The sequence below is a fragment of the Podarcis pityusensis genome (assembly GCF_964106645.2).
Source record: "Podarcis pityusensis genome assembly, chromosome: 2".
In the NCBI taxonomy this organism is placed as follows: Eukaryota; Metazoa; Chordata; class Lepidosauria; order Squamata; family Lacertidae; genus Podarcis; species Podarcis pityusensis.
In genome coordinates, this window is record NC_138029.1 from 27,002,827 (window position 1) to 27,030,531 (window position 27,705).

The window sequence follows — 27,705 nt, forward strand, 5'->3', positions numbered from 1 at the left end:
GGTCTCCATTAGGTTAGAGTGCTCTTGTTTGCATGCCATCCATTCTCAGATCATCACTAAGACTATGGACAGTGACCTGGGAAGAAGCCCAACCATACCAGTGGGGCTCACTTAGGAACAGGACTTTGTATTCTTCTTTTCCTTTCCTTCACTGTTTTTATTCTTTGTTCAGATAAGTTTGGCTTTTGTAATGTATTATGAAAAGTCTTAATAAAATCTTATTTTAAAAAAATTAAAAATGACCAGAATTGGGTCGTATGTCATCAGCTCTTGCCTCAGGAATTTAGTCTCTTCCGTTAATTGAAAATCAGTATTTGTACTATACCTCTTCCAAGCAGCTCCAATCATTCAACATGTGGCCAAGGCATTGGCAGGGGTCTTCCAGCAGAGGTCTCTAAAGTGCTACATGTACAGGCAGAGCGACCACTTATTTTCACTTGTTAGCGCAAACCGTGACACAACTTCTCCTTGCAAGAGAGCGGGACACTAGTATCAGATGACAGAAAACCCACTTTGCCAAGACGCAGTGGCTCTCACCTATTATGGCTTAAGCATTTTGTGTAAGAAATGCCAAGCTTGCCTTCAGCTATTTAAGAAAGCACTGCTGGAACAGATCCACTTTGCACAGCCAACCAGACGGGAGCTTTCCTCCTGACTATCGCTGACGGGAAAAGCTTCTCTTTCTTCCACCAGACGATGGCAGTAATGTTAACAAGAACAGTTTGAACACCCTTGGTTTTTAGATCTTGCATTGAGAAACCTTCTCAAGAGACTTCTGCGTGAACAAAATATTAGGAGTGATTCCGTCAATGCACACATGTGAAGGTTTTGATTGGAACTGCGGTGGACCAGGCAGAGAGGGGGTCTCTGTCAAGAGTGGGTTAACGCAGCCTGCTTGTCTTAGACGGCACCTCCACAATTTGTGAGCCACAAAGCCATTAAATGCTTCCTGTTAGTCATGCAAGATGGGCCTCAATAAACCTGCTATGGCTGTTAGCTCAGAACTGCAAAAAAGTGATGGTAGGGGATTATTACTGATAAGCACACAGAAGGCTACAAAGCACGACTGGTGGGCTGCAGTTGGTGGGTCATAAATTCTGCAGTGCTGGATTAGGAAATTAGCTGCAGTGATATTAAAGGGTAACGCCTGGAGTGGTCTTTCACCACTAGAGGTGCCAATCCTATTTTTGCCCAATGGCCGCACTGGCACTCAGGAACTTGAGCTGGGGGGTATATCAAATATATCGACTGAAGCCAGTTTGAAGATAGATAGATATATAGATAGACTTTATTCGCATTTGCCAACGGCCATGGCAACCTAAAACAAGCAATATACAGTGGTACCTGGGGTTAAGTACTTAATTCGTTCCGGAGGTCCATTCTTAACCTGAAACTGTTCTTAACCTGAAGCACCACTTTAGCTAATGGGGCCTCCTGCTGCTCCCGCGCCGCTGGATCACGATTTCTGTTCTTATCCTGAAGCAAAGTTCTTAACCTGAGGTAATATTTCTGGGTTCGAGGAGTCTGTAACCTGAAGCGTATGTAACCCGAGGTACCACTGTATACAAATAAAAAGACAACAATGGGTAAAATGGGCAATCAAATGACCAAGATTATCATTCAGATAGTGGCCCTTAATCTCACTGCACCCTCGATAAACCTAGCAACCTTTGCTGTTGTCTGATCATTTTGAGCTGATAAAAGAAAGAACAATGTGGCCACAGATGGGTGGCCTGGGATGATAAGTTACAGTGGGGTAATGATCTCATTCCTCAGATCTTTACAAAGGGGACAGAACAGGGGAACCTAAGCCACCGTTTCCAGAGCCGGTTTGAAGTCCATATTGTGATGTCAGTTTCATAATCTTTGACCTGGCAATATATATCATGAATCATGATGTGTGTGCGCGCTGTGCAAAAGTCTCAATGTGGGGGAAACCGTGAAGCCAGCCAATGCCTCTACATAGCTCCATCCTTATTTCAGACATCGTGATATATCAGTATATCACGATGTTTAGCTGGTGATATATCATGATGTTGAAAACCAGATATCACCCAGCCCTATCAGGAACCTCTCTGAGGATCAAATGTAGCCTATTGACACATGAACACCCTTGCTTGCTTTCTCGCTCACACACAATTAAGGCAGGCAACTGTGTTTTTTAATTTCTCCTAGCCCAGCACTGTGAAGGGGAGGAAAGTGTCTCCAACTCCTCTGCTGTTCATCAGAAGAACATCATGTGGGGTGGTTGGGCTCACGAAGGAGCAAGTAAGTGGACTGCCGGCATTCAGCCCTCAGAGAGGGAATTAAACCAAAGATAAGCTGGCTACCCCTGAATTAAAGTGCATAACTAGGTCTGAGAGACCTTGGCCCACACTGAGCTTCTTGGAAGAAGGGTGGGATAATATGAAGTAAAATTATTAAAATTCAAAACCAAAAAGCAATCACACAATATCGAATCCTTGTGCTAAATTACCAGGAGAAATCCAATAACAAACAAGGCCCGAAATACGCCTGTGTCTCCCTGTGAATATTTGAATTTTTGAACAACCTCAGATTCGTGGTACCTCAGGGATTATCTGAAGCCTTATATCCCAGTTCGATCACAGTGAGGTCATTTGCCGAAGTGTCGATGGTCGTTCCCTGAGCTGGTGAGGCTTGTATGACAACAGCCCAGTCCTTTGGAAACAAGCTGCCAAAAGAGATTCAGCGGACGCGTTCTGTGCCAACTTTCAAATGCCTGCTGAAAACTGTTTTTTCCCCCTGTTTTATTGTTTGGTTTTATGTCTTTATATTGTTGTAGACCACTATGATATATATTTTATGACACAGTGGTATATAAATAAAATAAATAAAAATAAACATTTTTTGCACAAATAACAAAATCCATTTGTATGGCGACTTTATAGAAACTGACGTTCCGTGTCATCTCACATATAGTGACTATTTTGGCCTCTGATGCCACAGGCTAGCAGGCTCCCTCCTCTGGCATGTTCACGACTCCCAAGTCTGCTGCCTCTCACTCCTGAGAAGAGCTGTGTGGGGCTCAGGAATCCAGAAGATGAGATGTGAGGCAAGTCAGAAGCTTGCAGGTAAACGGTGGAATCATGGAAGGGGGAACAGCAAGGAGAGCAGCTTGAGGATTTTCCAACTGGGCTGGAAAATGAATGGGGTAATAATGAGCCTTTCAAATTGCAGCATTGCTTGTGATGCATTAGAACACAGGAATGGTGGAAATCGCCAAGCAGTGACTAGATACTTCTTTATTTTTTTCTTTGAAAAAAGTGCTTCCCTAGCAGTTTAGACTCTGGCCAGTACGTTGCAAGACAGTTTGCATTTCTAATTAAAAAATAAAGGCAGGCGTGAACCCAGAGGCTGCCAGTCATAGTCCATCATGCTAACCACTAAGCCACACATGTCAGCTCACTAATCTATGACCGTCAAGCTGACCCTATTAACTGGGTATGAAGTACTGTGGCTCATGGGTGGGTGGAGATTCAGTTGCTGTTTTAACAACATCCATGGGTGTGTGGCTATAGTGAGGCTTCTGCACTTCAAAATGTACCACTGCCATTAGTTCCTATCCTACAACCCTCCCTAATTCCCTGTTGCTAGGTAGTGTTAGAAATTAGCCAGGCGCCAGGTGCATTTTTTTAATGGCACAGGTACAATTGCTACCACATGGAGGTCTCCGCATGCCAGGCTGCTGACCGGGGAAAGCAAAATGTCAAAATATTTTCCTTGAAGCTTGAATATGTTCTATTCTGGATTGTTTTATTTGATGTTTTGATGTGTTGTAAACCAGTTGAGATTCGTACTTTAAAATACAAAGAAATGAACAAAGAACTGAAATCTGTTGTTGCTGTTGTTATTTCCCACGGGGGGGGGGGGTGCAATTCCAGCAACATCTCCCTAGCACCAAGTCATTCCCACTGACACTGTGTTTGGTTCATCCCCCCTACGTTGAGATGCAAAAAAGAAGAGAGTAGAGATCACATGACATGTACGTGGGGAGAAACAGATAACTCTTCAACTGCCAACTATCCATGCTGGGAGTAAACAACCATGTTGGGCAAGCATAAAACCGTATGGCAAGTCGTACATGCTCCCTCCATTCATGTGAAAATGGTGTCCTTCAACAAGAGCATCAAGTACCTTATTAGTCAAGGTTTCTGGTGGCTTCGGGTTACAACGTCAGGAATCAAAAGAATCCCCATCGTTTTGCCCAGACACTGAGGTCCAGCGCCGAGGGCCTTCTGGCGGTTCGCTCACTGCGAAAAGTGAAATTACAGGAAACCAGGCAGAGGGCCTTCTCAGTGGTGGCGCCCACCCTGTGGAACGCCCTCCCATCAGATGTCAAGGCAATAAGCAACTATCTTACATTTTGAAGACATCTGAAGGCAGCCCTGTTTAGGGAAGTTTTAAATGTTTAATGCTGTATTGTGTTTTTAATATTCTGTTGGGAGCTGCCCAGAGTGGCTGGAGAAACCCAGCCAGATAGGCAGGGTATAAATAATAAATTATTAGTATTAGTATTAGTATTAGTATTAGTATTAGTATTAGTATTATTATTCCGGGATGCTTAACTGGTTTCAGCAAATATACCTCTAGACTTGGCTGTTTCACAGAGCACGAAGTCAAACAAGTGTATCAGGTACTGCCTTCCACAGAGCAGTGCAGCTCTCAGCCAACGCACAGTTTAACCAACACAAGACCCATGCGTTGCAGAGTTGGAGAACATGGCGTGTTACATCCAGATCACTGCAAGCTCAGCGCAAGTCATTTCGTGTCACCAGTTCTCTCATGGAAAGGAACGAAATGATTTGCAGCACCGTCTGGCACAATTCAGCCCTCGCTTGAAGAGTCTTGGGAATAGCCATTGCCTTTGGGAAAGGTACATTTCAGAAATCAAAGCCCTAGAGAAACAAGGGAAGAAGGGACGTTTGCTTTTCTCCAGTGAGAGTTTCTGTCATTCTTCCCCAGCAGACTTAAAAAAAGAGGAAGGCAGCAGCCACTCCTCCCATTGCGCAAGTAAAACATGCCAACATTGGCTGGGGCAGATGTTTCTGCTTTGGGAACAGCAGGCACAGCAGGGAACAGCCTCAGATCATCTCAGCCAGGCTTTGTAAAAGCTGCCAGCACTCAGTTTTTCCATCTGGCTTACACTGGAGCTCATCCACCTGCTGCCCACCTCTCTTGGGGCCGTGAGAAATGAGGGGTGACTTGAGGATTTGAGGCCTAAAGAAAGGCATGACTTGAGTGTGCTTCAATGAGTTTCCTAGATGCAGGTGGCGCTGTGGCCTAAACCACTGAGCCTCTTGGGCTTGCCAATCAGAAGGCTGGCAGTTCTGTTGCTCTGTCCCAGCTCCTGCCAACCTAGCAGTTTGAAAGCACACCAGTGCAAGTAGAAGCTGCAGCGGGAAGATAAACACCATTTCCGTGCGCTCTGGTTTCTGTCACGGTGTTCCGTTGTGCCAGAAGCAGTTTAGCCATGACCCAGAAAGCTGTCTGTGGACAAACGCTGGCTCCCTCAGCTTGAAAAGCGAGATGAGCGCCATACCCCAGAGTCGCCTTTGACTGGACTTAAGAAGAAGAAGAGAACAGCCGCATTGCTGTTGCCGGAGAGCGCTGACTTTTTCCTGTGGACAATTGGATCTTAAATAACTGTCCGTGAGTAGAACGGAATATTGGATTAAGAAATTTCTTTTAATTTGGCACTGAAGCGGGAAGGTCTAAACAGGAAGTCCGCCTTCCGCTTTTGTAGATAGATTAAAGCAAAGACACGGCAAGCTAGAGTTTAGAAAGTCGTCCGTAAAGGATCAATTTTCATCATCTAAAATTACTGAACCCCCCTTGGAAGCAGGAGAAGAGGGGGGAACTTTTTCTGGACTGTTTAAACCTGCAGAAGAGAGTGTAAAGAAAAGCAATTTTCCACCGTCTTGAACCTGGGAGCGGGGTGTCAGGACAGACGTCTTTGGGAAGTTCATTGACTATAGACAAACGTTTTTGACAGATAGTTAAAAGAAGAGAAACATAGTGATTCCATTGTTCCCCTTCGCATCTAAAAGGAACAAAATATTGACAAAATATCTGAAAAAGGAAACTTTGTTGTTAGATCTGCTTTAAAAAAAAAAAAAGAGAGAGATGGATACAAATAGAAGCTTTTTCCCCTAGAGGGAACTTGCGAAACTGATATTAAATTTGAACTGGGGAGCTTTGCAGCTGCAATAGATTAAGATCGTGGGATCAGACTCTGACCTTGCACAAGAATGTACTCGGAGGCTCTGGTGCTTGCCTTCTGCAAGACAAGTGCTTTATTGGAACAGGTACATGAGAAGATGGATTTGATGACTGTTGCGATTGGAAATTTTGGACAGGCAGTGGGTATCTATATAGAACCCACTCAGGAATTATTCCAGGAGTGTGCCCTGACAGATCAGATGAGGGAGGAGGTTGTTGCTGGACCTCGGGAGGCAGAGATGGAGGGAACTGTGGCTCAGCAGGAACATGAGTTGTTGGATCTGACGAATGAACCTGGAAAAAGCCAGATTTGGAGAGATAGAGTTTTGTTTAGCTTGGAGATGGGGGGCTGGATAGACCCCCCTATGCAGGGATGTTTTGACCTTTCAAGTCTGGCTTTGGGCCGGGAGGAGTTCGGAGTTGTGGGGGCCCTTAACTTTGGAGGGACCTTGAAACATGCTTTTAAATACCACATGGAGTTCAGTGTTGACTATGGAAAAGGGGCTGATCTGTCGAGAAGGGACAAAAATATCGTCAAGCTGGAGTCTCCACGAATGAAAGGAGCAGAAGACAAAGTAAAGTACAGATATAAATATGAAGAAGACCTGCGGAAGGGACATGGAAGAGATTTAAGGGCCTCGGACATAAGGTTACCGGGTTGATGAACTAGATGGATGGGATAGAAAGGACTGACAAAACCCGAGACCAGGAGGAAGAGATGTTGGATGAAGATTGGAAGAAAGTTTTAAAAAAAATTATTTAGGAAAGTTTTGTAAAATTAATGAGTATTAGAAAAATGTTGGAACGAAATTATTTGTCTTTAGCAGAAATGTTAAAAAGAATTATGTAAGAATATGTTATGGTTATGAGAAATTGGTATAAATAAGATTTAAGTTTTAAGTTTTAGGGTTTTCTATGGTAAGATAAGGTTAAAATAGATTAAGTTAATTTAATGACAGAATATTATGAAAGATGGAAAGGATTTGCTGAGATAATTAACAACTAGAATACAAAAAAGGGAGGTGTGAGGAGGTCGATGAAATAAGGTAATGACAGTTAAGGATTTGAGAATACTGGATCTGTTTTTAATTTTTTTTGTTTATTTTTGCTTTTTGATTTTGATGTATTATGTGTTTTGCTTTTGCTTTTTGCTTTTGATTTTTATCGATTTGTATTGTTTAATTGTTATTTGTTTTTTCCTTCTTTTTTTCTTTGGTTTTTTTTGTAATCTTAAAATTCTCAATAAATATCATTTAAAAAAAGAAGAAGAAGAAGAAGAAGAGAAGAGTTTGGATTTGATATCCTGCTTTATCACTACACAAAAGAGTTTCAAAGAGGTTAACAGTCTCCTTTTCCTTCCTCCCCCACAACAAACACTCTGTGAGGTGAGTGGGGCTGAGAGACTTCAAAGAAGTGTGACTAGCCCAAGGTCACCCAGCAGCTGCATGTGGAGGAGCAGAGATGTGAACCCGGTTCACCAGATTACGAGTCCACCGCTCTTAGCCACTACACCACACTGGCTCTCCAGGGGTCCTTTAAGTTTACGTTTACCTTTTTACTGGACAAGTTTCTCAACCATGAAGAATCCCTTTCCTTCCTCATCCCTAGTCTTTCCAAAGGAGACTGACCCCAGGTCACAGTATCACAGAATTACAGACTTGGAGGGATCCCAAGGGTCATCTAGACCAACTCCCTGCAATGCAGGAATTACAGCTAAAGAATCCCTTGCAGGTGACCACCCAGTCTCCATTTAAAAACATTCAAGGAAGGAGAGTCCACCATCTTCTGAGGTAATCTGGCAATCTGAGGTAGGTCAGTTCACTTAATAATGGAACACTGGGTGTGTGGCAGCACTGTGTTCGTGGATGGCTCTGCTGAGAAGAATCAATGCATGCACGTGGAATTGGATGTGGGACGATTCATTCACACGTGCACCTTATCACTCAGTGCTGCTACCAAGCGATAAACATGCCCTTACAAACCAACCCACAGACAGCCACAATCTAGCATGCTACTGCTCTGCGTATTGCTACCAGTTCAAAACGGTTGCTGCTGCCACCACTTCTCCCCATTCACTGGATCACATGTAAGAAGTAGGAAAGGGGCAGACAGGGAAAGGGGTTTTAACCTTCAAAGCCCTATACGGCCTAGGACCCTCGTATCTACGGGACCGCCTCTCCTGGTATGCCCCACAGAGGAACTTACGGTCTTCAAATAAAAACATCTTGAAGGTCCCAGGCCTCAGAGAGGTTAGGCTGGCCTCAACTAAAGCCAAGGCTTTTTTGGCTGCGGCTCCAACCTGGTGGAACGCTCTGTCACAAGAGACAAGGGCCCTCCAGGACTTGACATCTTTCCGCAGGGCCTGCAAGACAGAGCTGTTCCACCAGGCCTTTGGTCAGGGCGCAGCCTGACTCCCTCCTTTGGCAATCTTTACAATACTGTAGTTTATGGTTGCCATCAATTTTGATTTTAATTAATTCTTTGATGTTTTTATAATGTTGCACTATTTTAGTGTTGTTAGCCACCCTGAGCCCGGCTTTGGCTGGGGAGGGCGGGATATAAATAAAATTTATTATTATTATTATTATTAAATAACTTAAGAAACTGGGGGGGGGAGCAAAGGGGGACTGGGGCCTTGGAAGGCACCCTAAGGAGTCATAGCTTTTATATAAAGAGAGGGGGGAGGAATGGAGCAACTGAGCGGTCTAGAGTGAGAGACTAGGGTTTCTGGGAATTCTCCTCGCTGTGAGACTTTTGTGGGTGAACTGAGAGTTCCTTTGGACCCTGGATGCAGCGGCGTAGCGTGGGTTGTCAGCACCCGGGGCAAGGCAAGTAATTTGCACCCCCTAACCCGGGGCAAGGCAAGTAATTTGCGCCCCCTAACCCGGAGCAAGGCAAGTAATTTGCGCCCCCTAACCCGCGGCAAGGCAAGTAATTTGTGCCCCCTAACCCCTAACCTGCCGCCGCTGCCAGCTTCTTCTTGCTGCTGCCTGGGCTGGTCTGGTGTGGTTCTCTCCCACGCTCAGCGCTGCGCTGGGCGGCCGCTGCACTGTCCCTCCCCCAGATAGTCCCTCGCTCTCTCTCCGCACCGCACGCCTGGCACCCACCCCCTCCACAGTGGGCGGCGACCCAGCGGCTCGGATCGGATTCGCACAGCCAGCACTGTAGTGAGAGAGAGTGAGTGAGCCAGGTAGGGGCAGAGAGCTGGGAGTGCGAGCGCGCCCCCCAGATGTTGCGCCCGGTGTGGCCGGGCCCCCCTGCACCCCCCACGCTACGCCACTGCCTGGATGCAAACAGATGAATGCCTGGATAGCTCAGTTGGTTAGAGCATGGTGCTGATAATGGCAAGGTTGCAGGTTCAATCCCTGTTTGGGACAGCTCCACATTCCTGCATTACAGGAGGTTGGACTGGATGATCCTCAGGGGTCCCTTCCAACTCTATGGTTCTATGGTTCTGTGGGCTGAGAGTGTGCCAGAAGGAAAATGAATTGATATTGCTTGATATACAGTGGTACCTTGGGTTAAGAACTTAATTCGTTCTGGAGGTCCGTTCTTAACCTGAAACTGTTCTTCACCTGAGGTACCACTTTAGCTAATGGGGCCTACTGCTGCTGCTGCCACACAATTTCTGTTCTCATCCTGAGGTAAAGTTCTTAACCCGAGGTACTACTTCCAGGTTAGCAGAGTCTGTAACCTGAAGCGTCTGTAAACCGAGGTACCACTGTATATTATTAACTTGGTATTAATGTAACATTTTTATATGTCACTGTATTTTTGTAATATATTTGTTGTGGTTGTTGCTTTTCTACAGACTGCTTAGATATATATTTAACATATTAACTGGTACAGAAATTAAATAATCAGTCATCAGGCTTCAACAGAGCTACTTGAAGAAAAGCACAGGCTAAAAGAGCAAGAGTCGAGCTTCAGAACACAACCAAGCCATTCCTTCCTAGTCCCTCTGCACAATACTTACTTTGTCATGACCCAGTGAAGTTTTGGAGCAACCTCTTTGCCTTCTCCCTGACCAGGGACTCTCCCATAAATACAACCACTTCCTGCCATCACCAACTGGTTGCTGCCACCCTGATCCCTCCTCTGGTGAGGGAGAGTACCCCACAACAAAGCTGTCATGATCCCCACTCTCAGCCCAATGTCACAGGGAAGCAGGGAAGGGACTTGTTTGTTTGGTGGGGCATGCACTCACAAACAGAGGACGCAAGAAACGTACACAAAGCACTCAGAGAGGATCAGTTATTCTCCTATCCAACCCTACCTGCTACATGCAGTGGACCATAGAGTGGAGGCAATCCTGATTCTTTCGTTTCACACAGGCCTTGCTGGGTGGCGGGTAGAAGGGTAGGGTAGGAAGCGCCCTCTTTATAGTTATTATCGGATGAGCACTTTTGGGAATTTTGTTCCGTTTAGATTGCATTTTCCCATATATTTGGATTTCAAATTACCGACTTGCCGGATTTGTACTTTACGGGTTTGTAAAGTCACTTTGAGGCAGCTTCTTCTTGTGAGAAGTGAGGAACTAATGTAAAAGACAAAGCCTCCTCCCTTCTCAAAGTCCCCAAATTCACAGCACAAATACACACACCGGTGATATTAGCCCAGTTTATGGTACGCACAAACACCTTTCCCCCACTAAAAAGGAAGAGATCACCCATACTAGAAGAAATAAAGCAACTCAAGGAAGTACAGTGGTACCTCAGGTTACATACGCTTCAGGTTACAGACTCCGCTAACCCAGAAATAGTGCTTCAGGTTAAGAACTTTGCTTCAGGATGAGAACAGAAATCGGGCTCTGGCGGCGCGGCAGCAGCAGGAGGCCCCATTAGCTAAAGTGGTGCTTCAGGTTAAGAACAGTTTCAGGTTAAGTACGGACCTCTGGAACAAATTAAGTACTTAACCTGAGGTACCACTGTATTCCTATCACTCACCACATAGCATAAAGGTAAAGGGACCCCTGACCATTTGGTCCAGTTGTGGCCGACTCTGGGGTTGCGGCGCTCATCTCGCTTTATTGGCTGAGGGAGCCGGTGTACAGCTTCTGGGTCATGTGGCCAGCATGACTAAGCCGCTTCTGGCAAACCAGAGCAGCGCACGGAAACGCCGTTTACCTTCCCGCCAGAGCGGCACCTATTTATCTACTTGCACTTTGACGTGCTTTCGAACTGCTAGGTTGGCAGGAGCAGGGACCGAGCAACAGGAGCTCACCCCGTCGCAGGGATTCAAACCGCTGACCTTCTGATCGGCAAGTCCTAGGTCCTAGGCAATGTGGTTTAACCCACAGTGCCACCCGCGTCCCACCATATAGCATACTTCAGTGTAAAAAGGTAGACGGCGAAATTTGACTCCAAAGTCCTTCTCTCCATCAGGTTTTGGGTGGGGTTGCCGGGGGCTAGGAGGGAAAGAAAAGACACGCTAAAGCTACAAGTCATTTTCCAGCGCCCTCTTCCCCAAATAAAACAGATAACACTCAATTCACATAACACACAAGCCACCTCTGTGGTGGCAGCCACAATCTTTGCTCAGCCTTGCCAACAAGCTACACAAAGAAAGAAGTCTTGATTTATGGCTTGTCCGACAAATTTATCCACTGCTATCGTACAGGGGAGCGTAACCAACCATTCCATTATTGGGATATTAGTACACACACTACTCTGTTTTGTTAAGATTGCTACTCTCCAGCACAAAGTCTGTATTTGTTTCCCTGCAGGGGTGAAAATAAAGGGGGTTTTGTGTGTGTTTCTCTCCCTTCCCCTCTCTTCCTCCCCCCCCCCCCGCCCCCCCACCCCCAGCCACCAGCACCCTCTGTCCTCTCTTTTGCAGGTCTGAACGAGTTTATTTGACACTCCAGTGAGCTTTGTGAGGAAAGTGCCCGAGGATAAATGCTCCCCTAAGAGTTACTTGGCGTTAGACAGAGGGACCCTCTTCAGAAGAGAATGGGGGCTTGTTGAGATGAGGCGGGAGGGGGGAATCTGGTGAAGAGATCCCAACCAGCCCTCACAGAAGGGTCTCTGTCCTGGACTTACAATAGAGCAAGGCCTTAAAGACACCAAATGCTGACTGGGAGTGGGGGAACACATTCCCCTCCTTTTAGAAGGATTTCTCCTCCTTTTCTTTAAGGAACAATTGAATAAGTTATAAAAGGGGCCTCCCTTCACCATACATTTTTAGGAAGCATTAAATGAGGTTCGGGTGGCCGGTGGGGGGGGGGAGGGAGTAGGTGGAAAAGAAAGAGTTTCATTCATGACTCTAAGCAGAGAGTTTTCTACCATCCTCCCCACCCACCCACCCAGCCCCTCTGTTTGTGTGTCCAGAAAAAACTACTTTCTTTAAAAACCGAGCCTACTTGAAATCTATAAGAAGCTGGGTGAGAGGGCTCTGGGAAAATGTTAACAGAGAAATAATCCCACTTCCAGCTGTGGGCTAATCAAATATTGTCCTCCAATGCTAAAACAAGACAGGTGGACGCCACAACCCTTTCAGCTGAAGAAGGCACTTAGTTTCCCTAGATTACGTACTAATTTGAAGAGGAGATGGCTTGGACTCCCAGGTGGGGGTATAAGTTTCTCCAGTTTGGGATGGTCCCTGCTTCCACAGAGAAAAAAGCTTAACCTAGCATATCTAGTTCCCAACAGCTAAATCTGTTACCATCGCTCCCTTTCACACACAAACACAGCATTACAATGATAGGAAAGTGCACTATAGAGCTGGAACGGACCACCAGGGTTCATCAAGTCCAACCTCCCGCAGTACAGCAATCTTTTGCCCAACATGAGATTGAGAGTCTCATGCTCTACTGACTGATGTTGCAGCTTCTCCTACATCCCACCCAAATGTTTCCAGAAAGGGTAAGTGGGACATATGAGCCCTATCCTCCAAGCCTGGAGATTGGTGCCAGTTAGTTCATCCATTGGCATGGTGGAGCAGGTGGGGGCGTGGCTGGTGCGCATCCCAGGGGGCGTGGCATGCCGCCTGTGGGGGTGTGAAGCACATTTGGGGGCGTGGTGCGCGTCCTGGGGGTGTGGCTCACCACCTGCAGGAGTGTGGCCCGCGTCCCAGGGGCGTGGCACACCGCCCGCGTAGGCATGGCGCCAGCATGGTTTGGGGGGTGTGTGGCACATGTCAGGGGGACAGCCGCGATGGTACCCCCCTCCCCGATGGTGCAGGGGCGGTGCGCTCCCCCCATTCCTCCACCAGTGTCCATTGGTCCATCTAGCTCAATAACTGACCAATGGACTGATTTTGGTATAGGGAATGTTCCTGCTTTGCTTTTCTGAGCCCTCACTGGAACTAAGGGGATTTTCTGCTTCAAAGGGCAGCAAGAAAATAATAATAATTATAGAAATGTCCCTTTTCAACCAGGCCTTTGGCTGATGAATATTCTATGGCCTTTTGAATGTTTTTTGCTTTTGTTTAACTGTTTATTTTGTGTTTCCCCCCTGTATTTTAATGTTGTGAACTGCCCTGAGATCCTTGGATGAAGGGCAGTATATCAATTTTAATTAATAATAATAATAATAATAATAATGCTATATCAAGACAGGTAAGGTGGAGCTGTTCCCCTAATGTTGCACACATTGACTTAGTACCACATTCAGGTACATTCAGGTTCCAGATCACACTGAAGCTATTCAGACACACAAAAACCTGCAGAACTGTATGCATGAAGCTCTCTCTCTCTCTTATTGCAGGTGTTGTCTACACAGCACCAGGGTGGAGCTAGCTGGCACAGCTCCCCTCCTCCATTGGTTTCATCCATTAGTATAATGCCAGAATAGGCCTATTGTGTTAGCAAAGGTCCCTCTGAAATCAGGGGTGTCTAACCTTCGGACCTCCACATGTTGCTAGACTCCAGCCCTCATCATCCCTGACCTTTGGCCATGTTGGGTGGGGGCTGATGAGAGCTGGAGTCCCGCCGACATCTGGCAAGCGACTTTGGCAACTTTCAGGGAGAGAGATGGAACAGGAGTGTGGGTGTGAAGAAATATACAGCAAAATCCTGTGCTGATCTGCTCAAAAAATAAGTTCTACTCCCAGGTAAGACTGTACACAAGACTGCTACCTTTGAATGTGAGAGGGGAGAAGAGATGAAGGCAAGAACTGCTGCTTGAATGGTACAGGATGATGTTTCAAAGCATTGACCCTGGGACTCCACTTCAAGCAGCAACATTTCTTCGACCAGTACAGTATTTTTTTTGTAAAAAACAAAACAAAAACCCAACCATTACTGAATACATCCTGTCCTATGGCAGTATACTGGTGACTGGCGCAGTGAATGCCACTGGAAACTGACTAGGTTATGGCAAGGATTGAGATTTAGGAGTACACTGTCTAGGCCCCTTTGAACCATGATCTGCACCTAAACTTAAACTGAGATTTGACTATAAATTCCAGCTCTACCTCCTTTAAATACTGGCGCTCACTTTTATGAAGTAGTAGCCTAGATAAACTAGTTGTCCAACAGGGTAGAGAACGATTTCCCAAACTTGGGTCCCCAGCTGTTTTTGAACTACAACTCCCATCATCCCTAGCTAGCAGGACCAGTGGTCAGGGAACTATAGTCCAAAAACAGCTGGAGACCCAAGTTTGGGAAACACTAGGTTACAGCAAGGATGGTGAATCTGTGTGCCACTTCAGTTGCTATTGGACTACAACTCCCATAAGCCTCAACCAGCATGACCTGATGGTCCGGGATGATGGGAGTTGTAGTCCAGCAACATCTGGAGGGCAACAGGTTTCTGCCTTCCTAGATTAGATGTCTCATAGTCCATATATTTTTACGTTGGAAGGCCAACACACATCGTTCAGAAATATTCAATAATAATAGCCGACTGGATAGCTCAGTTGGTTAGAGAATGGTGTTGATAATGCCAAGGTTGTGGGTTCAATCCCCATATGAGGATGCATATTCCTGCATTGCAAAGGGTTGCACTAGATGATCCTCAGGGTCCCTTCCAACTCTACAATTCTATGATTCTGTGAATTACATGCACTTAATCACAAATATGAGAGACAGCTCTTACCATATAGTACCGACTATCGATGTCAAAGGCTACCCAAGCAAACCTTGAATAAAATGCTTATAGGTGTGTGATCTGAAGTAACCCTAACAGGTGAGTAAAGGGAACTCAAAAAATAACTGGAGAGATAACTCATACATTTCAGGAATGAGCCATCACCAGGTATCTTGAACAGTATACTCAAAAGATGCACAGTTCAGGACATCCCAGGAGGCAGTCAAGAGGTCATCCCTCACTTCTAGCTACTAGGGAAGTTGATCAACTTTGTTTAGAAGTTACAGAATGCATGGCCAACTATTTCAGGTCCCGTTATAGTACATTCATAAATGTGCTATGAAAGCTTGACAATTAAAAATTAACCTGCCAGAAAGATGAGTGTATATTGAGGGACGGTGTAATGCAGGGTTCCCCTCCAGATGTTGCTGGAGTCCATCTCCCATCAGCTTCAGCCAGCATGGCCACAGATCAGGGATGATGGACATTGCAGCCCACATCTGGAGGGTTGCAGATTCCCTATCCTTGGGCTAGGACCAAACAGGTTGAAATCTCCACTCAACCAGGGTGACTCTAAGATAGGTTACAGATTCAATGTTTATCTCAAAGGCTCCTTGGAAAAAATAATCATGAATACCCCATGGAGCAGCTTGAAAAAACCATACATAATAAATGCAACAAATAAATATATATATATTAGTAATGTAATACCTGGTGTAGTGCAATGAACAAAGTGTCTTGGACCATGGAGATGTAGGTACAAATTCTCATACCAGATTTAAGTCAAGCAAGAATGAGAAAGAGGGTTATTGTGAACACTTCCCATGAACACCACTGTTCCTTCACAATTAAAAGGTACCTTTGCTTGTCCCAGACTTGAGAAAGAAACCAAACAAGGACAACTATGCTTTTCTAAAGAAACATATTGAATGCTGAATGTTTAAATCTTCTATGCGTACATCTGAAAGCACAGTGAAAACATTGCAATGGAATGTGAAGTTCAGGTCTAAGAGAGATTGCCAAAGTTGGATGATAAAACCTTTATTGTGGTACAAAATATACCAGCTGCCACAGCTGGCAAATTTAGCCACTGGGAAAAGGAAAAAAACTGTCTGTATTCAAGCTAATTCTGTCTACTGTCAGAACACATTCAGTGATGGAGGAATTACTGTGAACAAGCTATGCATTTCCTTGGAATCTGACAGCTGGATACTGGAACAGAACCAGTGTGCTGTGATTGTCTTTCTCCACTTGCTCTAGTTGCCTATTCCTCTTACTATGTTATACAATTTGTTCACACACACCCCTTTGGATCCATGACTTTATTAACTTACAAATTGAATTACAGTAGTCATCTGATTTTAGTCAATTGATGCTTTGGCTAAAAGCTGATAAGAGTCCTACAACCCCAGAGGCAGAAGCAGCAGCATCCAGACAATTCAAGCAAGGTCCAAAAGTAGATCACAGTACACCTGTATGGGGAACCTGCTTTCATACATGGATGAAACTCTCACCAAATAAATCCGAAAGTTTCATTTCTTTTCTAAAATTTAGACCACACACAAAATGCATAGGCCTTCCTCCCCCCGCCCCCCTTTGGCTTGTTTCTTTCAAAATAAAAGGGGGGAAATATAATAGGTGGCATTCAACTAAGTTTTAATGTTAATGATTCACATTAATGTCAATGAGTCTTCTATGAGTAAAACCCAGTGCAAGCAACTCCCCAAATATCTAATGTCTTATGCTAAAATTAATTAATTTATGTGATTGAGGAGTGGATTTGGAGAATGGAGCAAACTGGCAGCGACGCACAAACTCAAAGTCAGGGACTCATTTTCCCCTTCTCATCCCCCGTGTGGGATTACCAATACAATATTATGGCCAGAGCATCAGGGAGGCAGTATGGAATACACGTCACAATCCACAGCAAGCACCTTTTACGGCAGGAGAAAAGGACGTGTTCACATCACAGCACAGTGAAGTTGTTTCCCCCACCTGAATTTCATATCTCTTCCTCCCCAGCTGTTCGCATCAGCCTGCTTTCTGCTTCTGTACACACCAGGGGGCATTGATGGGAAGGAGATAGCTTCACACTCTTGCAAAGGTGTTCATGTCTTTACAAGAGACATACTGTACAGAAAAGGAGATGATGTTGGCATCCATCTGTATTAGGCCTGGAACCTGCCAGAAAGTAACTTCTCCTGCCAATCAACTGCCTTCTTTCCAATCCATAGCCAGGCCAGGGAGGTACTTTCTAAGGCACCTGGCTAGGTTGGTCTACTCTAGACCAAGGCTAACAAGAAGAGTCCTCTTGCGCTCACAGAGCTACAATTTCCATAGTTCCCTGGGAGAGGAGTTGACTATTAAACCACTCTGATATTGTAGCTCTGTGAGGGGAAGGGGGGTCTCCAAACAACTCTCAGCATCCTTAACAAACAAGAGTCCACAGGATTATCCGGGGGGAAACCCCAAAGTATGATACTGCTTTAAATGTATAGTGCTAACAGGATTTAAAAGAAAGAGAAAGGAGTGAGAATCAGCAGGGGCAAGTTGTGGATGTTGTTCAAAACACAGCGTTTGTTTTCAGCACTGCTTGGCTAAAATGCTTCACTCCAACATTATGTGCCTGTGGCAGATAGTGGCAATGACAGCACTAGCCTAACCAATGCACTGCAGGTGTGCAGCATGGGAAACCCATGACAAAGGATGCTGGGATCCGTAGTCCAGCAACATCTGGATGGCCACAGGTTCCCCATCCCAGACATACGGAATCAGAAGCCAACTCCTCAGGAAGCTCCCCCCCCATAAGCACTATAGATAAAAGTCAAGAACGGCAGCTATACTGTGGTGTTCTAGATTGGATGGGCAGAAGGTCTGTGGATGATCTGAAGAAGGGTTTGGCTCCCACTTGTTTATCAACGACAGCAACAAAATTTTGTGTGGAAGGCCAGTGAGTTCAAATCAAGTTCTAGTGCTCAGAGCAAATCCCTGGGCTCAGGATCCTTAAATTCAGAACAGAAACCTGCCTTATGGATCTCACGGATCTAGTAACATAAAATAAAATTGCACAACTTTGATCATCCCTGTTCTAGAATCTCAAAAGGCAAATTGGGAAAAGGACACCAGGATCGCCCATTGTTCCACAACTCCACTGAACATACATGGCAGTACTCTTTGACTTCATTTATCTATATAATTCACACTGCGGATCTAACATTTCTCCTTGTACTGCAGTTTGTCACTTACACTGTTAGGAATCCCTTTGCAGAGATTTCTTCCAGATGCCCAGGGATGAAAAGGCAACACCCTAGAATGTCTGTATTTTAGAACAAGTTTTAGATAGGTCTAGCTTCCTATCTTTTCCCAGTAGTAATGTATGGAAGTGAGAGCTGGACCATAAAGAAGGCTGATCGCCGAAGAATTGATGCTTTTGAATTCTGGTGCTGGAGGAGACTCTTGAGAGTCCCATGGACTGCAAGAAGATCTAACCTCTCCATTCTGAAGGAAATCAGCCCTGAGTGCTCACTGGAAGGACAGATCCTGAAGTTAAGGCTCCAATACCTTGGCCACCTCATGAGAAGAGAAGACTCCCTGGAAAAGACCCTGATGTTGGGAAAGATGGAGGACACAAGGCGAAGGGGACGACAGAGGATGAGATGGTTGGACAGTGTTCTTGAAGCCACAAACATGAGTCTGACCAAACTGCGGGAGGCAGTGGAAGACAGGAGAGCCTGGCGTGCTCTGGTCCATGGGGTCGGACACGACTAAACAACAACAGCAGCTTCCTATCTAGAGAATATTTGGAGCTTTCCCACAATTCGGACACAGCTCTGTTTTGTTGTGTGAATGTGATTATCAAAAGTGCCTTTTGTATAGGAAACAGTGTTTGAAATAGCTCCAAAGGCCCCAAACTTCCACAGATACAAACAAGATCCTCCCAGTAGCTTTTCTGTATTTCCTTTAACTCAACACAATTGGACTCATTAAATATTCGATTTCTTCACAACAGGAAACAAGGGCCAAGGATTTTACTACATTACATTGTGTTGTGCATCAAAGAGACACCCCAAATCAACCAAGGATATTTGATGAGTTTTGTGATTAAAAGCACCACATAACTCAGAAGATTCCTCTTTGTATGAAAGTTTGCTTAACAAATATTGCTTTGCTTACTTTTTATCTCTTCAGCTGCTTCACCCATAACAATTTTTCCTAAACAGAGTTAAGAAAGGCTATACAACTTTCCCATGACAATGTCAACATCTGTTTGGGGTTTGCTTACATAGATTTGAAAACCATACAGATCTATGAAATGCTAATGAACCATTTGCAGCTTCATGTGCAGTTTACACAAGATATAACTTAACCAAATGCCAAAATTGCTCATTCCCATTTCTGCAAATATTGTTAAGGGGATATATTTTAAGAAGTAGGTGAGGGCAAGGCTCTGGAACAGCCATTTCTGGCTCAGGAAGAGCGTAGAATGTTAGTCAGGTCTTGTCCCAAACGGACAGAGGCTTTGTACACATGACATGAGTTAAGGACATTAATCCCTCTTCTTCTGAGCCAGTGTGGTGTAGTGGTTAAGAGCTGTGGACTCGTAATCTGGTGAACCGTGTTCGCTTCCCCGCTCCTCCACATGCAGCTGCTGGGTGACCTTGGGCTAGTCACACTTCTTTGAAGTCTCTCAGCCCCACTCATCTCGCAGAGTGTTTGTTGTGGGGGAGGAAGGGGAAGGAGAATGTTAGCTGCTTTGAGACTCCTTAGGGTAGTGATAAAGCGGGATATCAAATCCAAACTCCTCCTCTTCTAGGATAGCTCAATTGGTAGAGCATGACATTCTTAATCTCAAGCTTGTGGGTTCAAGGCCTCCATTGGGCAAAAAGATTCCTGCATTGCAGGGGTGATGGACTAGATGACTCCCCCATGGTCCCTTCCAACTCTACGGTTCTATTCCCCCCCCATTATATTTATTGAATTTTTCATTATCTATTACGACAGTACTTTTATATTTTGCACCTTGTTATTTGCTCAAAAGAGCTATCGACCTCCCTCCCTCCCACCTCATGGTTACCTTAATTATTTCTATTTCACAGCATTTCTATTTTTTCCTGTTTACATTATATCCATCTCAATTATCAAATTTTAAATAAATATGTCAAAAAGTACATAACCTCAACATTACAAGTTTCTTAAGTCAGTCCTGCTAGTGTTGTTAAATGTTTACAATTATCCTTCAAATGTCATATAAATTTACTCCAGTCTTTTTGGAACATTTGAACCCGCTGATTTTGGATTTTCCCAGTCAACTTTGCCAGCTCTGCATATTCAATCTTCTTCATTTGCCACTCTTGAATCGCTGGTAACTCCTGTTGCTTCCATTTTTGAGCTAGTAAAGTCCTTGCTGCCGTTGTTGCATACCTGAACAGCCTTTGGTCTTTCTTCAGGATTTCCTCACCTATTATCCCCAATAAAAATGCTTCTGGTTTTTTAACAAATGTACTTTTGTATATTATCTTTAACGCATTACAGTGGTACCTCGGGTTAAGTACTTAATTCGTTCCGGAGGTCCGTTCTTAACCTGAAACTGTTCTTAACCTGGAGCACCACTTTAGCTAATGGGGCCTCCTGCTGCCGCCGCGCCGCCGGAGCACAATTTCTATTCTCATCCTGAAGCAAAGTTCTTAACCCGAGGTACTATTTCTGGGTTAGCGGAGTCTGTAACCTGAAGTGTATGTAACCTGAGGTACCATTGTATATATCATGTCCCAGTAAGCTTTTACCTTACTGCACTTCCACCACATATGATAAAAGTTCCCTTCCTTTTCTTTACATTTCCAACATTCCTTACCAACTCTACGATTCTACGATTCTATGACCAACAGCACTGCATATTACATCAGAGGTGTGGATGGTTTGCCTCACTCACCTCTCGGCACTACACCTTCAACGTGCTGGCACAGCATAGGCTATTTGCAGGCTAACAGGCAGTTTGTCAAAGATGTGAGACATGGGGCAGTTATGGAAGGGTGTCCTTTTAGTCACACACATTTGTAGGCTGAATTGGGGTGGCGAGGAGATGAATGGAACTTGAACAAAGCTTATTGTGAGGGCTACTTTAGGGAAGAAAATGAGCAATAGCAACTAAAATAAATGGAGAGAAAGTATTTTGGGGTTTGTTTGTTTGTTTGTTTTTGGCTTTCTTTATTTTCTCAAGTTACCTGAATATTCATTGGGGGGGGGCAGGGCTTTTTTTCAGCCGGAACTCACCTGAACTCACTTCCGGCACCTCTCAGGTGGGAGTCATTGCCCTTGTAAGAGAACAAGGAAGGTGTTCATTGTGAGTACCAGCACCTCCTTTTCTAGAAAAACAGCGCTGCTTTGGGGTACATTCTCCCAAGTGCTTACAGGGCTGTTGATTACCTTTCTTAAAACTACCCCAGGCTGGTGGGATAGCAAGATATTACCGTCCAGAAATGTTGCTGAACCCAAGTGATGGTTACTAAAGCATAACACCATAGTTTGTATGATACACCCATTTGAAAAGGGGAGAGATTAAGCACAGCACCCAGGCTAAAGTCCAGAAGATTCGCTTCTTGCTTATTGCGGAGTTATCTCATGCGTCATTTCCAGAACATATTTTATGCTAGCTGTTTTAGAAAAGGATTTGCCCCGATTCCTTTGTAATTGTCCAACACAGGACCAGAGGGGTGTAGCCTTTATTTACAGAAGCAAAATAAGAAAGGAGATAATATATTTCACCGAGAGTTGACATGAGGTTATGAGCATGCACACACATGCAGAAAGGCTTCTACAATGTCAGAATGAATGCAATTCACAGACAAGAAGGAAATAAAACTGATAGCACCACTCGAATTCCCATGAGAAAGATTGCATCTATAAACCCGTGTGTGTGTGTGTGTGTGTGTGTGTGTGTGTGTGATATTGCTGCTACAGAACCATGTGTGGATGATAAACCTTTACTGCAATATACATCTGAATGAATGCATATTTATTAGAATATGCATCTGAATGAATGTATATTCAGAGTTAGACCTTCTGCTTCTGCTGTATGCTTCTGCTCAAACATAGAATTTTGTTGTTGTGTTTAACACAACAAGCTAATGGTTGTGGTCACATCACACAAACTGCAATAATGTGCAAGTTCCAGTGTCACCACTGGATCCCATTTTTTAAAAAAAAAATTGATGTTAGCTTGCCCAAATCCCTATGCCCAGGCAAAGACAATCATCGCTCTGCCAGAAGTTTTATCTCCCTCCTGATGAAACACACAGAGAGGATTCTACAATTTCCTTAACGCTGATTTCCATTGCTCAAGTATTTGTGTAGGAACATGAGCCTCATTCATTTTCACTATAAGGTTGCAGTTGAAATACAAGAAATGATGTTCCAATCCCCCCCAAAATTAGTACAGTGATGGAAAGGAAACTATCATGCTGGAACTGCCTAAAAGATTACACCGACAACACAGACCCTTTTATTTTTTACATTTCTACACCACCTTTCCTTCAAGGTAGTCTACACACTTCCCAAATGAGTGCATTCCTGCAGAGGCTGAAATCTCAGACATGTGAGCTTTGAGAGTTGGATGAGCTGTCTGCCATACAAAGAAAACCATGCACTAATCTATCTATCTTGAATGATTTGGATATTCTTCCTTGTATCTAACCTCCTATGACCTTCCTGCCAGTCAGCTCTACTGACTTCTCCACCACCACTGAAAACATAAATGCTCTGTCTTGGGAGAGGACAAATGTAAAAAAATCTGAGAGGATGGAAATGCATTCACGCCATTGCAAGAGACTGAAACATGTTTATGCGTATCTAACGGACATTTGGCGCTGCCTTGGGAGCAAATGGCTCCTATAAGATCATTCAAATCAAGTTTCACTAATGTGCTCCCAGAAGCAAGAACAGGCGCAAGTGATGGTGAAAGGAAGGGAAGCAGTGCAAAAGAGACATTCGATCCAAGATCCTTGTCAAGCTAAGAAATGTGGTTTAAGGCATTCTTGCCATAAATAAGATTCATGGGCGACAAGATTGCACCAGTTCCCACAAGAGCTCTATAAAAAGGCTGCGGTGGTGAGGCAGTGTGTAGCATCCCGGTACAAGCACAGGGGTCGGCAAACCTCACCATGGAGCTAGTAGTGCTGTCAGCGAACAAGATAAACTGCCTCTGCCTCTTGGGCAGGTGAGTCACTGAAACATAGAGGAAGGCTGAGGAGGGAATTCTAGCTTTGCACACCCTGGCTAGAGGGTGCATGAAATATGTCCTAGTGGGAAGAAACTCCTGAGATCAGAGAGGCACCCAGGAAGGAAGAAAAAGAAGGAGCATATTGACTACCCTAATGAAAACAAAAGCTGATTATATAGAAGACAGAAGCCTAAAGCAAACCATTAGAGCCCATTTACACAGATGAAGGACTCAGTATTAAGTTACAGAGCAAGGTTAACAGCACCTGTGTCCCCAGGGACAAAATAAGGAGGCACAGGAGACTGGGGGAAAAAACCCATGTTGGGAAAGGAGGCACAACCAAAATTTGTGTTGGGGGAACAAGCAGACAAAGCATTGCATGTGTGCATCTACGGAAGAACTGCAAGGCTTTGTGATCAAGCCACTGGGCTCGCTCGCCTACATAACAGGACATGACCGTTCCAACAACTCCAATACATGCATGCTTTTCATTAGATCTTATTTTTGAAAAATAAGGAAGAAGGAAAGAAGGAAATATTATGCAAGGTTCTTCACACACCCCTCCCCAAAAAAAATTAGATGAACACTTTTGAATTATGTGCACGGATAAGCCACAGACATTGCACAGGGCTTTCCCCAAAGACAGGTGCGTTTCATCCTCACACCCACCGCCAGGCACATAATGCACTTCCTCTCCCCAGATGCCATTTCCTACATGACTCGCTCGCCTCGCCGCTTTTTCTCGACACCCCCAAGCAAAACACCCCAGAATAGCACCAGTCAGGGCGCCGCGCGCAAGGCTCGTCTGTATCCATTCGCGGCTCCATCTCACCGGATTGCGGGCTGCCTGGAGCTTCCCTGCGGTGGGTAGGCGCTGTTCCCTCGCTAATACAAGCCTTCAAGTAACGGGCCCTGAATGCAAAGTGATAATAAAGCGAAACTTCCTGGAACGCGATAGGGAGAGAAAGGCGAATGATTTTTACGCTCACCCTCATCACAGTGCTGGGGATTCGCCCGCTTATTATTCTCCGTTTGGCGATGTCCCCTTAAGAGCATCACGTACATCCATACACATTGGTGGTTCGTGTAAAACAATCACTGGCAGAACTGTTTAAAAACCAGTAACAACAGAAAGCGCTCCATCATCCACGTTGGAGCCGAGATGCCAAGACGAAGAGCACCAGCTGCCCCTCATCCTCACGCCCCCGCTTCCCAGAGAATCCAAAGCAATCGAGGGCAAGCAGGAAACTTACCTGGAGGGCATCCCCCATGTGGAGAGAGGCTGCTGCGAAAAGCGCAGCAAGAATTATATTCCAAATATGAAGGCGGGGACGGAGAGGACACCAAGCAGATCAGCTCCAAAACGCACCGGATTTTGCGTCAGGCAAAGGTGTCCAAGCCTAACCGGGGTGCGCAAAAACCATCGTTGCGAGGCAGAGGTACCACAATAATCCAGGCCCGAGGGAGACCAAGGGGCCAGGCTCTCCCAGGTGTTCTTGCTAGCATCTTCCCTCCTCTCCAGCAGATGCCCTCTTCCCGGAAGGGCGATGCTTGAACATCCTAGAGGCATAAATCCAACGCAGCGGGGTCCTTCCTTGTCCAACGGGGAAGATGAGTCCAGGTCGTGGGGGCCATAATAACCCGCACGCCACCCTTTGCAGACACTCTGCCGACCTGCAGCAGCCAGCCGAGAAATGCGCACGATCCCCCGCATTTGTGCCCGGCGAGGCGCGCGATCTCTGTCTCTCTCCGGGCTAGCCCCAAAAGAGCGAGAGCAGCTCCCAGCGCATCCAGGCACCCGGGAGAGAAAGAGGCTGGAAGAAGCAGCCAGCTCGCGGGATCCCGGAGCGGTTCGCCTCGCATCGAGGAGGCGCCGAGAGGTCCCTCCACCAACCGCGCCTTAGCCAAGCCCCTCCTGCCAGACCCCGCCGGCCGAGCGCCGCCCAAGCAGCAGCTCCGGAGGAGACGCACTCTCGCCGCGCACCAGGAAAACGCGCGCCCTGCCCACCTCCCTCACACTGCCCGGGCTCGAGCCATGCGTGCTTTTATATACTCCGCAGCCGCAGGCTCGCTCGACTGCGGCAAGCCGAGACAGAGAGCATCACGGGAGTCGTAGTTTTTCCTCTCCCTCCGTCCCTCCCTCTCTCGCCACATTCCAGTTAATGTTTATATATTTCGTTATTTAAACGTGATAGATAGATGATAGATAGATAGATAGATAGATAGATAGATAGATAGATAGATAGATAGATAGATGATAGATGCAATTACTTGTGAGTAAGCATGCACCTGGGCTGTGCGGCTAAGCGAATTCATGCACCAAGCTTAGACATGCATCCGGGCACACGAAAAAAAGCTACTGCAATTCTGACGTTACGCTATGTCCTTGACGCAGCAGCACTAGCACCGTTTTTGTACCCCATTCATGTGCGGGGCACAGCAAAGTCATTTAGAGCGAGGACTGCTGGTCCCATTTCCTGTTGGTCTTATTCCTATAATAGGAATCGGGTGAATTTCTTTAATCTTTTGGGGACTACACGAATCTAAAATAGTGCAGAAGGCAAGGAGTACTTTATTTATTTGTACAAGTTAGAAACTGGCTTTAAAAAAAAAGTACATTAAATAAATATGTTGAATTACAGATTCTGATTTATTCAATGTTTTCTGTGTTCACAGTAAACCTATTGAAATTAATGGACATGAGTAACTTAGGTCAATTGATTTCAATGGATCGACTGAATAGAACTTTAATGCAATCCCCATATACTATTTTTTAAAAAAATAAAATAAAATTATTGGTTTTGTGTGGTGCTGTCTGCTGTGATCCACCCTGAATAATTTCACGTTAAAGGGCAGGGTTTTGGAGATAAGAGAAAATAAATAAAACAAAAATAAACAAAATATTTTAGCCTCTCTCTTATTTTAACTTCTTGACCATTATATTTAAGAATCCCACCCCCAATTCATGTTCTGACACAGAAATAAAGGGATGGATGCTATTATCTTCAAACTCTTACAATTAAAGAATGAGCAAAACACTAGCATCTCTCTGAGTTTTCTTGGAGAGGGGGGAACACAAAGCTTTTCCCCAAATTTCCTCCCATCCATACAGTTTCCAAGTGAGCACTCTGTAGCCTCTTTTTTTTTTTTTTTTTAGGGATCATTTTACACCCAGGGTCAGCAAACTTTTTCAGCAGGGGTCCAGTCCACTGTCCCTCAGACCTTGTGGGGGACCAGACTATATTTTGGGGGGGGGGATGAACAAATTCCTATGCCCTACAAATAACCCAGAGATGCATTTTAAATAAAAGGGCACATTCTACTCATGTAAAAACACACTGATTCCTGGAAGGCGACTGGGCCAGATCCGGCACCCGGGCCTTAGTTTGCCTACCCATGTTTTACACCAAAAATGGTTTAGCTTCAAAAAATGTGGCAGCAAGCAGCACTGTCGATAGGAACAGCTATTTAAAACACACACTACCAATAAGGCAAGAAACCTCTGCAGTGACCAGTTAGCAGGGAGAAATAATGGCATCAGCTAGAGAGGTGACAGATGATAATTTGATATTTATAGTCCTCCTGCAAGGTGTTAGGTAATGCTTAGATGAGAATTCCTGTCACTCACCTGCTAAGCATTTAAATCGTTTCCAGACTTGTCAAATACACTTCCAAGACGAAAATGGAACCAGATCTCTCTCCCCCACTGTAAACAGCAAATGGATGCAAAACCGCTCCAGGAAAGTTTGTAGTCCTTAGTGAGCTTAAAGGCCAGCTATGCACACATGAGTGGTTGTTGGATGAATTCAGAAACTAGGGAAAGAATGGCTGCGATGGCTGCGGACAAAACACACATCCATGGCTTAGCTTTCAGAGATGAGGGATCAAAAGGGGAAAAATGGGTTCTTGAACCCAGCAGCAGCAGACAGAAAGAGCTGGGTGATTTGTCACAAAGGAAGAACAGGTTTGGGCTGCCCATTGCAATGCTAGGGTTCAATCAGTTCTCAGATACCCGTACTCGCCTAACCCCACCTGGAATACCCATCGGCAGTGGACCAGAGTCCCTCCATCCTTTGAAACACTTCCTGTGAGCATCTTTCTTTCCCTGACCAATTGATTTGCATTCTGCAATGTAATATCAGCCTCTGCAGTCTCCGAAGTGAGCATGTACCTGGTCGTCCCACCCCCCAAAGCATGGCAGATTTGGCAGAAATCCAAACC

At 45.1% G+C, this 27,705-nt stretch overlaps 1 long non-coding RNA gene across 1 annotated transcript in view; it reads right to left on the minus strand.

Annotated features, from left to right (window-relative positions):
- The window catches only part of LOC308471159, a 109,996-nt gene extending 84,581 nt beyond the window's left edge, over positions 1–25,415 (minus strand). The window contains exon 1 of the long non-coding RNA XR_013982725.1: positions 24,738–25,415. This is a non-coding gene — a long non-coding RNA (uncharacterized lncRNA). The remainder of the gene's footprint in view (positions 1–24,737) is intronic.
- Positions 25,416–27,705: the final 2,290 nt, after the last annotated feature.